Raw genomic sequence first — 10,743 nt, 5'->3', positions numbered from 1 at the left:
TTTTAAAATTTTTATTAAAGTATAGTTGGCATAAAATATTATATTAGTTTCAGGTGTATTATTTTATTTTTTAAAAGATTAAGACTATATAACAAGTATGAATAATAGCCAATTCCAAGTGGTAGAATTTTGGTGAAACTAGAGTCCTTGTGTGCACTTACACTGGGTGTCAAACAGACACACAAGCATGGTTGGTGAAAAGGCAAGGGTAAAGCACAAAAGTTTATTTGCAATAGAATCCAAGAAGTTTTCCTGGGCAAGAAATGCACCTGGACCTTGAGTTTCTAGTGCTAGCACAGACGCTGACACCTAGCAGGTGCTCAATAAATAGGTAATATATAAATGCAGCTTTATTGCCACAAATGATAAAGAACTCCCTCACACACATGCACACACACTTTTCTGCAGACCACACCTTAGCTTTGGCACTTTGATGAATCTTAGTTATTGGTGGCAACACCTGGAAAATATTTAAGAGTTTGAAAGGAGTAGGCATATTCATATACACCTGGGAGATACCCTCTGTGCACTTCCAGAAAGATATGGGGTGGGGAGCAGCTAAAAATGGTCTGTTATTTGTGGCTGAGATACTTCACAAGCAGGAGTGGGTTAAAATTGAGTTCTGTGGGGGGAGATTAAAATATTCTAAAATAAGATTATGTTGGTTGCACAACTATATAAATACACTAAAATTCATTGAATTGTTTACATAAAACGAGTAAATTTATGCTCTGTAAAGTATTCCCCAATCAAGCTATTTTTTTTTTAATTCAGTTATTCTTAAAGAGACCTCAGTAAATAGCAGAAGTAGAACTGGGATCTACAGGGAACCTGTGGCTTCTGAACCACCTGTGCTTTTGCCCCACACTGTGACTTTCTATGGAATAAACTCAAAATAGTTAATACACCTGGCATGCCACAAATGGACTACAGATATGCTGGGACATTGCTGATGCTCACAGTCCTCAGAAAGGCTGCCTGGGGCCTTGTGCATAAGATATCCTCTGCCAATTGCCTCTGGTCAAGAGCAACCTCCTTGATTTGCCCCAGTGTGTCAAACAAATACAGTTGACCCTTAAACAACATGGATTTAAACTGCGCAGGTCCAGCTGGAGACAGGCAGGGGGAGACCTGGGTGTTCCTGAGGCCTCTACAGTGTCAGGGAGTGAGGAAGAAGGCCGTGCTGGACTCCAGCTCCTTCCTGTCCGAGGCCAACATGGAGCACATTGTGAGCACACTGTGTAAGGTGCATGGGGCGTTGCTCAAGCTGGATCAGATGCTGAACATCCAGGATGATGTTTTCACCAACCCCCATCTGGCCAAGATCTTTGAGTGGGTGAGGTAGAGCATAGACTTAATGCTACTGAAATAGATGATGAAAACTCTCAACAGTGACCTGGGCCCCAACTGGCAGGACAAGCTGCAATACTTTGAGGACAGGCCCTTTGCAGCCGCCTCCATTGGGCAGGTGCACCTGGCCCGAATAAAGGGCAGGCATGAGGTGGCCATGAAGATCCAGTACCCTGGCATGGCCCAGAGCATCAACAGTGACGTCAACAACCTCATGGCTGTGCTGAACATGGGCAACGTGCTTCCGGAAGGCCTGTTTTCATAGCACCTGATCTACGTACTGAGGTGTAGCTGGCACTTGAGTGTGACTACCAGCGAGAGACTGCCTGTGCCAGGAAATTCAGGGACAACCAAAGGACCACCCTTTCTTCTACTTACCTGGATCACAGCCCTCATGTGCTGACCACAGAGCTTGTGTCTGTTTCTCCCTGGACCAGGCTGAGGAGCTGAGCCTGGAATGAGATCTGCTACAACATCCTGGTCCTGTGCCTGAGGAAGCTGTTCGAGCTCCACTTCATGCAGACAGACCCCATCTGCTCCAACTTCTTTTATGGTCCTGAGCAGCACAAGGTGGCTCTTCTGGACTTTTGGGCAACTCTGGAATTTGACAAGTCCCTTACTGACCTCTACATCCAGATCATCAGGGCTGCTGCCAACAGGGACAGGGAAGCTGTGCTGAAGAAATCCATAGAGATGAAGTTCCTCACCAGCTATGAGGTCAAGGCCATGAAAGATGCCCAACTGGATGTCATCCTCATTCAGGGGGAGGCCTTTGCCTCAGAGGAGCTGTGATTTTTGGCACCTAGAGCACCACCGAGCAGATCCACAACCTGATTTTCATCATCCTGAGGCACCGGCTCATCCTGCCCCCCTGAGGAGACCTACTCATTGTACAGGAAGATGTGGGGGCTCCTTCCTCATCTGCTCCAAGCTGAAGGCCAACATCCCCTGTAAGGTCATGTTCAAGGAGGCCTACAATAACTACTGCAAGAAGCAGGCTGAGCAGTAGCTGCTCAATGTGGACTCTGCCCTTGTGCAGCTGAAACTAGTAGGAAGCTGGTGGTGGTGATGCTCCATTTAAACTCCTGTGCCCAAGGAGAGGATGGCTGACTCCAACAGGGAGGGGATGCTGCTTGGAGCCCCATTGCCAGTGCTTATCACGGTTTTTTATTGCTAAGGGTATGGGCTGAGGCATGCAAGAATAAAAATGAAACCCTAACTACTCTGTCAGAATCTAACAGTTGTTTATTCATTCTCTGAAATACTCTAGATAAAGACAAAAGGGTAATTTTATTTCATTTTTCTTTTAGTAACAGGGGTTTTACCTAATGTGACTGTTAATCAGAAGACAAGAGACTACTTCCTTCAAATCCCTGCCACCAAAAAAAATAAAATAGAGAACCTTATCAAGATGTTATTGAACATGTATATAAGGTTTGTATGTGAGTTTCTAGAATGAGATTGGTGTTTTCTGCCCTTTTCCTCTGCAGCTAGGATAAGTCAGATCTGAGCAGTGCCAACAAGTACTATTTAACCAAGTGAGGCCTACACTTGCTCTCTGGCTGATTGCTATACTTTTTGGTAACTGGAATTTTCCAGAGATTTGCTGCCTCCCATGGGAAGGAACAGGATCATCTGATGGGGGAGAAAAAGTGACAGCTCTTGTCTTCTGGCATGTGCTAGAAGACGATGTGTGTGTAGGAGAACCTCCTTCCCCTCCAGTCGCAGAGGCCTTGTAGAAGGATATGAATGTGCAGATGTTACCTGAGGGATCCTCACAGGCTCTATTAATTTTTGTAAAATTCTTGTAATTGTCTGATTTAATTGTTTCAATAAAAACAAAACATCTTGAAATAAATAAATAAATAAACTGTGTAGGTTCACTAATACATGGATATTTTTTCAATAAATACAATAAATGTATTTTCTTCCTTATGATTTTCTTAATAACATTTGCTTTTCTCTAGCTTACTTTATTGTAAGCATGCAGTATATAATATATAACATACAAAATATGTGTTAATAAACTGTTTATGTTATTGGTAAGGCTTCTGGTCAACAGTAGGCTATTAGTAATTAAGTTTTGGAGGAGTGAAAAGTTATATGTGTATTTTCAGCTGCATGGAGGTTGATGCCTTAACCTCTGCATTGTTCAAGCGACAACTATTGTATCAATTGTCTTCGGGTGCCATGATATGAAAAAGTTTAGAAAGCATGGTCCCAAAAATGCCACATTTGTTGAGCATTTTTATATTTCTTAAAAAGAACCTGGGCTCTGCAGAGGTGAGAATGGTGGTGGGACTCCTGCTATTGGCAGATTTGGGGCTTTATTAAACGAAAGGTTGTGGAACTGGCTTGCTAGGAGATAGTGCCCTGAGTAAATGTGAGGGCACCCTGCACCAACTGTGGGAATCAACTCGGATGCTTCTTTTACTCCTGCAGAGAATTATGTTTATTCACCTGGAAAGCAGAATCTGTTGCTAACTGGAGCAGAAAAGTAATTTCCATTTGGATGTGGCAAAAGAAGACTGGAGCATCAAGAAGAACCCTCATGTAAAAGAGACAGGGTCACCTTTGCCTGGGAGGTACTGGAGGCATTCAGAAATTCAGTGTCTTAGGCCTGCCGTCAGTTGGATTTTAAAAGCCTCTTTCGAGGCTTCTCTAAGCTTCTCTTACTTCTACAACATACCTATCGTTGAAGGTTGAAATATACTTCCCTGCCAGAATCAAGATATTGTATAGTGAAGAATGTTTTTCAGGATATAATTTTCCACCAAGAGGTCTTTCTGGTTCGTTCTTTTGGGTTTCCTAGAAGCAGACTCTGAGACAATGAACTGAGTGTAAGTTGTCTATTTGGAAGGTACAAGGAAGCCAGAAAGAGGTATGAGAATGTGAAGAGAAGGCAGGAAGCAAATAAAAGGTGTGTTATCAAGCAAGTTAGTAGTTGAGTCTACAGAAGCTTTTCCCATGGGGGACATCTGGGAGACAGTGAAAAGCACACTATTGAGAACTACCCAAGGTAGGATGAGGAAGTTCCTCGCTAGCTCCTGAGTTGAGGACTACTCCCAGGGGCCTTATTCCCCACCATTCTGAGCCTATTAAATAGGTGACAGAGTAGGGCTTGGAGGGAATGGCACACAGGGAAAAGGATGCAGGTTCTGGCAGTTGTAAGTTGGGTCTGCATGCACTGAGACGATAAGGGAAGAAAATATGGGTGGCACCAAGAGCCTCTGGTGCACTTGGCTCAGATCTTCCTGTGCTCTGGGCACCTGCTGCCCCCTCTTCAAAAAGTTACAGAACTGATTTTCCACCAACCACTGCCTCTTAGACCATGGGCCCAGGAACCACTGACTTCTGGCTCAGTACAATGTAGAACTTGCAGCAACCTGTACTATAGGTTGTTCAGATAGCACCATTAATGGTCCACTCAGAGAAAGTATAAGGGAGGAGGAGCCCTGCATTGTCCTGTTGAAGATTTAGTCATTGTATCCATGCACTGTCTGAGGTCACCTGTGTTGGTGACAACAGAAGCCAGATCCTCTGGCCATAGCCATCAGAACTGATTTCTAGCCAGCTCTATCTTTAACCTGGAGGATAATCAGTGGCCAAAGAAAGTGGGTCAGTTTGCTCTTGGCAAATGTTTCTCAACTGTCATGACGTCCTTGTGAAGCAATGGTGTGGATTTTGGTCCTTCCCACTGTCTCATTCCTGACACATACTTAGCAAGGCAGTGCATCACAGTGTTTAAGATTTTCTCTCTGACCTGGCCGGTGTGGCTCAGTGGCTGAGCATTGACCCATGCACTAAGAAGTCGCCAGTTCAATTCCCGGTCAGGGTACATGCCCAGGTTGTGGTCCTGATTCCCAGTGTGGGATGCCCAGGTTGTGGGCCTGATTCCCAGTGTGGGGCATGCGGGAGGCAGCCAATCGATGTTCTCTCTCATCGATGGTTCTGTCTCTCTCCCTCTCCTTTCCTCTCTCTAAAATCAATAAAGAAAAAATAATTAAAAAAAAAAAAGATTGTGTCTGTGCGTGTGTGTGTGTGTGTGTGTGTGTGTATGCCTGCATACACACATTCTGGGATTAACTGCGTGGCTTCAAATGCCAGATTTGCTACCCATTTGCAAGTCAGTTAACCTCCCTGCTCATTTCACTGTCATAATATCACCTCACAGGATTGGTGTAAGGATTGTTATAGAAAACATTCTAAGAGCACCTAGCAAATGCTTTGCTAATTTTGACTTAAAAAAATAAATTCTGCCTATGAGTAAATGCAAACTCTGGAAGTGGAGAGATATACCCAAAGTTACAAGGCAAGTTGGATTTATGGCAGAGAAGAAGTGTGCCTGGAAGGCCTTCCCAACTTCTAGCCCAGCAGCCCTCCTTCTTCAAATATCTGGAGGAACCTGTCATTCCTATTCTCATGGCTAATCCCAGTCCTTGTGATAGCTCCATCTATAGAGGCTGAGATTATAGAATCAACTTCCCTGTAGCTAAAATTCTGATTGTATGCGAGTCCCATTCTGAAGCCTGACTCTCCTCTTATTCCCCAGTTTCAGCTCTACTCCCCTGTGCACCAATCCCCATGCTTCAGCTTTTCCCTTCCTGCATTCAATACAATGCCTGGCACCAGACAGGTACTTAGGCAGGGGTTGTTGGTTGCACTAGTCCCTACCTAGTGTGTGAGTATGAGGATCAATACCATGGCCTCTACCAGGAACTAAAGCCCTGCCAGGAACAGGAATCTGAACTGCTCTCTATTGCTGGGCCCCTGGCATGATATCCTGTTTTCTTGAAGTTCTACGCCCAATGCACCATGGGTTTCTGAGCCCCATGCTCTGGTTAGCTACCTCGTCTTAATTAGTGGATGTTTGCCCAGACAGAGAACAGAAGTGTCTGTGACTTCTGATGCCAGATTCAGCTTCCAGGATAAATCTCTAGCAGCACCTTCAGTTGAATCAGCTCCCACAGAATCGCCCCAGTCAAGTGGGTGTGTCTGAAGCCTGTTCGCAACTCTGCTTCACTTCTCCATTCTATTCAGGAATGGAGCTGCTGGTCTAATCAGCGACTCAGACCACACTGGCTACAGCAGATTCATTTCTTCTCCACAAATGGTGAACTAAATGCCTCTAACTGTCGAGTCCAATTCCAGATGCAGAAACTCTATTCCAGCCAATCAGATACTGCTGATTCTGAAACCACTAAATTTACAGATTAAATTCAGACTAGAGAAATTCTTGAGCCCTACAACATATATCTATTTAAACTCACCATTAATTTTTTCAACATCAATTCTACGTGCCAGAGGTACAAAAATTAACAAGTCACATTCGTTATCTCCTGATGGAGAAGGCAGATGTGTAAGCAAATAGCTATTATATGAGGTTATAAACACTAAAATAAGAGTATCATTAAAATGCTATAGAAATGTCAATAAAGGAGAAATTAATTCTATGGGGAAAGGTCAAAGAAAGCTTCAACAGAGAGATTATGTCTGAGCTAAGCTTGAAGGATGAGTGAGAGTGTGTCAGATGGAGAAAGGGAAAAGGACATTTTATTTTATGTTTTCCTCCCTTTTAACCTGCAATCAGGAGGGCTCCACTAGCCACATCTCTCTGTAAACCCTATCTTTGTTGGTCCACAAAGTTCTCCCTTTTGCTTTCTTTCTCTTCTATTTTAAATCTTCAGTTCCCCAGTTTTATTCCTTTCCTCCAGAGGCACCCTATTGAAGGTATATAAGTGGTATCCTTAAATATTCTTTTATAACTGTATACTGCATAGTGTTGTGTAATGCATATGTGTTTTTAATTTACATAAAACGTATTGAGCTATAAGTTTAATTCCCTTTCTTGCATTGTTCACTCAACACTTTTAAAAGATCTATGCATGTTGCTATATGAGTATGTAGTGTTTTCTTCTAACTTCAGCATAGTGTTTTGTGATGTACACACACTTCATTTTTCTCATCATCTCCCTTCACCTAGGTTGCTTATAATTCCCTCTTCCCATAAAGAACAGCTTCATATATGTCCTCTTGCAGACCTTGTGTGTGAATTTTTCTCAGCAGGATTGCTTGGTCATGGGCCATCTGCATACTTAGTTTTACAAGGTATCGCCAAACTGCTTTGAAAATGCACACCTTAAGCAAAGATTTATTGAGTGCCAACCATATGCCAGGCACTATTCTAGCCACAGGGGCTTTAGCCATGAACAAAGTCCTTGCTTTCAGTGACCTTATAGTTGAATGTGGGAGACAGCAATAAATGAATAAATGCATAATGAAATATCACATAGTGAAAAGTGTCATGAGGAACATGAAACAGAGGAGGGGACAGAGAGCAACAGGGAGTATTGATTTAGGTAAGGTAATGAGAAACGTCCTCTCTGAGGGGTGATATTTGATGAAATTGAATGAAGTGAGGAGTGAGCCATGATTTAGGTCTGAGGGAGACCATTTCAGACAGAGGGAATATCAAGGAGCAAGAGTATGTTGAGTATGTGTGAGCAACAGGGCAGTGTTTGGAGTTTTTAAGCAATAGATTAAAATTATATGATAATGCTATTAAAATGCTTAGTACAGTGCCAAGTTCTCAATTTTGACCTGTTGTTAGTATTATTGGAGTGCCGTGTTTAGACTGGCGGTTTGGAAAGGTCTCTTCCATTGTAGGAGGATGAAAGATGGGGATATTATAGACCAACGATAGGGGTGGGTGCCTAGGGTAGTGGCAGTGGGGTTTCAGTTTAGAGTTGTTGAGACAGTTCTAGATATCTTTTTTATCTGTTTGTTTTCTGAACACCCCTTGGGACTTGGTTTTAGAGCCAGCAATTGAGTTGATGATCATCATCCATCTTTATCACCATCAGTGAGCACACCCAAAATTTAGCCCTTATAGAACAGGGAGCTCCTTCAAGAACTTAGGAAGAACCCAGAAAAAAAAAATGGACCAAAGTACATTCTTTACTTTTGGGAGTTTAGAGTGAACAGCACATTGGCAGAGTATTTCAGTTAAATGCCCAATCAACTAATTAGTTAGGTCTGAACACAGCTGAAAAAAATCCACCTTCCCAAGTCACTGCCAGAGGTTTGAGAAACTTCATTCTGGCTAGATTTCAGCACCACACACCAAGAACCGGATGACTGGACCAGGAGGGACATTTCTCATTTACCTGCTTCCTCTGTTAAAAAATACTACAATATAATCATTTTTCCTATTAACAGATTTGATGGGGGATAGAGAAAATATGAAGATATATTCAGCCTCGCTAGAAATCAGAACTCTACAATTATAAATGGAAATGAGAGACCTTTTTTTTTTTTATCTACCAGGTTGGCAAACATTAAAAGGATTGATAATATCTAGAACTGGGGAGAGTGGGGGGAAATAAGCACTGTTGTACACTCTTGGTGGGAGTTTTAATTGGCAAAATCATTTTGAAGAGCAATTTGGCAGCTTCTAGCAAAATTTAAAATGGTCATAGTCTTTGGCCCAGCAAGCCCTCTTCCAAGCCAGCCTCTAGAAACTCTATCCCATAGGTGTATTTGCACATGTACCGATATATATAGTGAAAAATGCAATTGATCTAAATGCCCATCCGTAAGAAAGTTGTTAACTAAATAAATTATGCATGTCTATACAATTTGGAGTGCTTGGTGTGTACTGACAGGAAAAGATGTTCAAGATGCACTATTATGAAATAAAAGCAAACTCTGGAAAATATGTAGGATAGAATTTTATTAATATATAAAATAAAAACTGTATATATTTATTTATGCATGTAAAGACTTTTCTAGAAGGTCTGAAAGGACACACTTCAATTGTTAACTACAACCACTCCCTGGGTGGAGGGGAGTAGTACAAGCGAATGGTGATTTCCTCTATATACTTCTAATTTAGCATCCATGTGTTATATATGCAGTTAAAGGTAATTTTCTAAGAAAAACAAAATAAGAGCCTGCATGGCATTCGTATTTAATGTGCTTCATCTTCCTTTTTTTTGCCACCCATCATCCCGATCATCACTTTCAAACCACTGAGCCTTTTCTCTTCCTTGGCACATGATAAACCCTGAAGTCTAAGCATGCTCTTATTGTGGCTGATAGCTCTGTCAGCTGTTAATTATTCATGCTAATGGAAAGGGCTGGAGGCACAGATAATGCAAAATCAAGAAGAGTAAATCTTTCAGAGTCTCAGTCTACTTCCCTCCTGCATCCCCTGGGAACACCTTGCATACTGTAGGTATTTACTCAGCAATAAATATTGATTGATATGGATTGATATTTGTCTCTGCAATTTTAAATCACCCACATTCTCAGACTTGTAGATACAGGTAGACATGACCCTGGGCAGTGCCCTCCTCAGATCTTTACTGGCCTGGCCCCAGATGGTGGGGGCCCAACCCCTGCAAGGGGCTTCCCATGAGGGCTTATAAGCCCCAGGCATTATCCACCTATGGACTATTCTGTATATGGATAAAAGAGAGATGACAGGAGTCCGTGTGATTATTTGTTTGTTTTTACATAAACTGATTAGCATGTATACTGGTGGCCTTACCTCTACAGTGGATTTTTATCCAGCTTATGCTCAAACAGCACAAACAAATCAAAACAAAAATTTTATATTTATTTGAATAGATAATATATTTTAAAAAAAGGCTGACAACCCCACATGTTGATGAAGATGTGGAGCAACTGAAATTCATACGTTGCTAGTAGGAGTGTCAAATGGTACAACCAGTTCAGAAATCTGGTAATTTCTAATAATCATGCATTTAACCCTAGGATGCAGAAATTTTATCCCCAAATATCTGCTCAATAGAAATGAAAATATAGCTCCATGATAAGACTTGTACACAAATGTTCATAGAAGCATTATTTGTGATAGTCACAAACAAGAAATAGCTCAAATGTTCATAAACAGGCAAATGGATTAATAAATTATGTATATTTGTACAATGGAATACATTTAAAAATAAATGAGAATAAACTAATGATACATGCAACAACATGGACAAATCTCAAAACATTTTGTTGTGTAAAATTATGTGCTATATGATTCCATTTTTATGAAGTTTTAGATCCAGCGAGACTACTCTATGGTAATAGAAGTCAGAAAGTGGCTGTTTATGGGAATGGAGAAACTGACTGAAAAGGGGCATGAGAAATCTTTCTGGGGTTATGGAAATGTTCTAGATCTTGACAAAAGTCATCAAACTGAACACATAATAAATGTGTAGTTTGCTAGGTTGCCATAACAAAATGTCACAGACTGGGTGGCTTAAACAACAGCAATTTATTGTCTCACAGTTTTACAGGCTGGAAGTCCAAGATCAAAATGTTGGCAGGTTTGAGTTCTTCTGAGGCCTCTCTTCTTGGCTTGCAGATGCCTGCATTCTC

At 41.7% G+C, this 10,743-nt stretch overlaps 1 pseudogene; it reads left to right on the top strand.

Annotated features, from left to right (window-relative positions):
- Positions 1–1,084: 1,084 nt before the first annotated feature.
- On the top strand, positions 1,085–2,359 carry LOC118635469 (annotated as a pseudogene).
- The last annotated feature ends 8,384 nt before the right edge of the window (positions 2,360–10,743 follow it).

The sequence above is a fragment of the Molossus molossus genome, unplaced genomic scaffold (assembly GCF_014108415.1).
Source record: "Molossus molossus isolate mMolMol1 unplaced genomic scaffold, mMolMol1.p scaffold_m16_p_2, whole genome shotgun sequence".
Taxonomy (NCBI): domain Eukaryota; kingdom Metazoa; phylum Chordata; class Mammalia; order Chiroptera; family Molossidae; genus Molossus; species Molossus molossus.
This window is presented reverse-complemented; position numbering and strand designations above follow the sequence as displayed.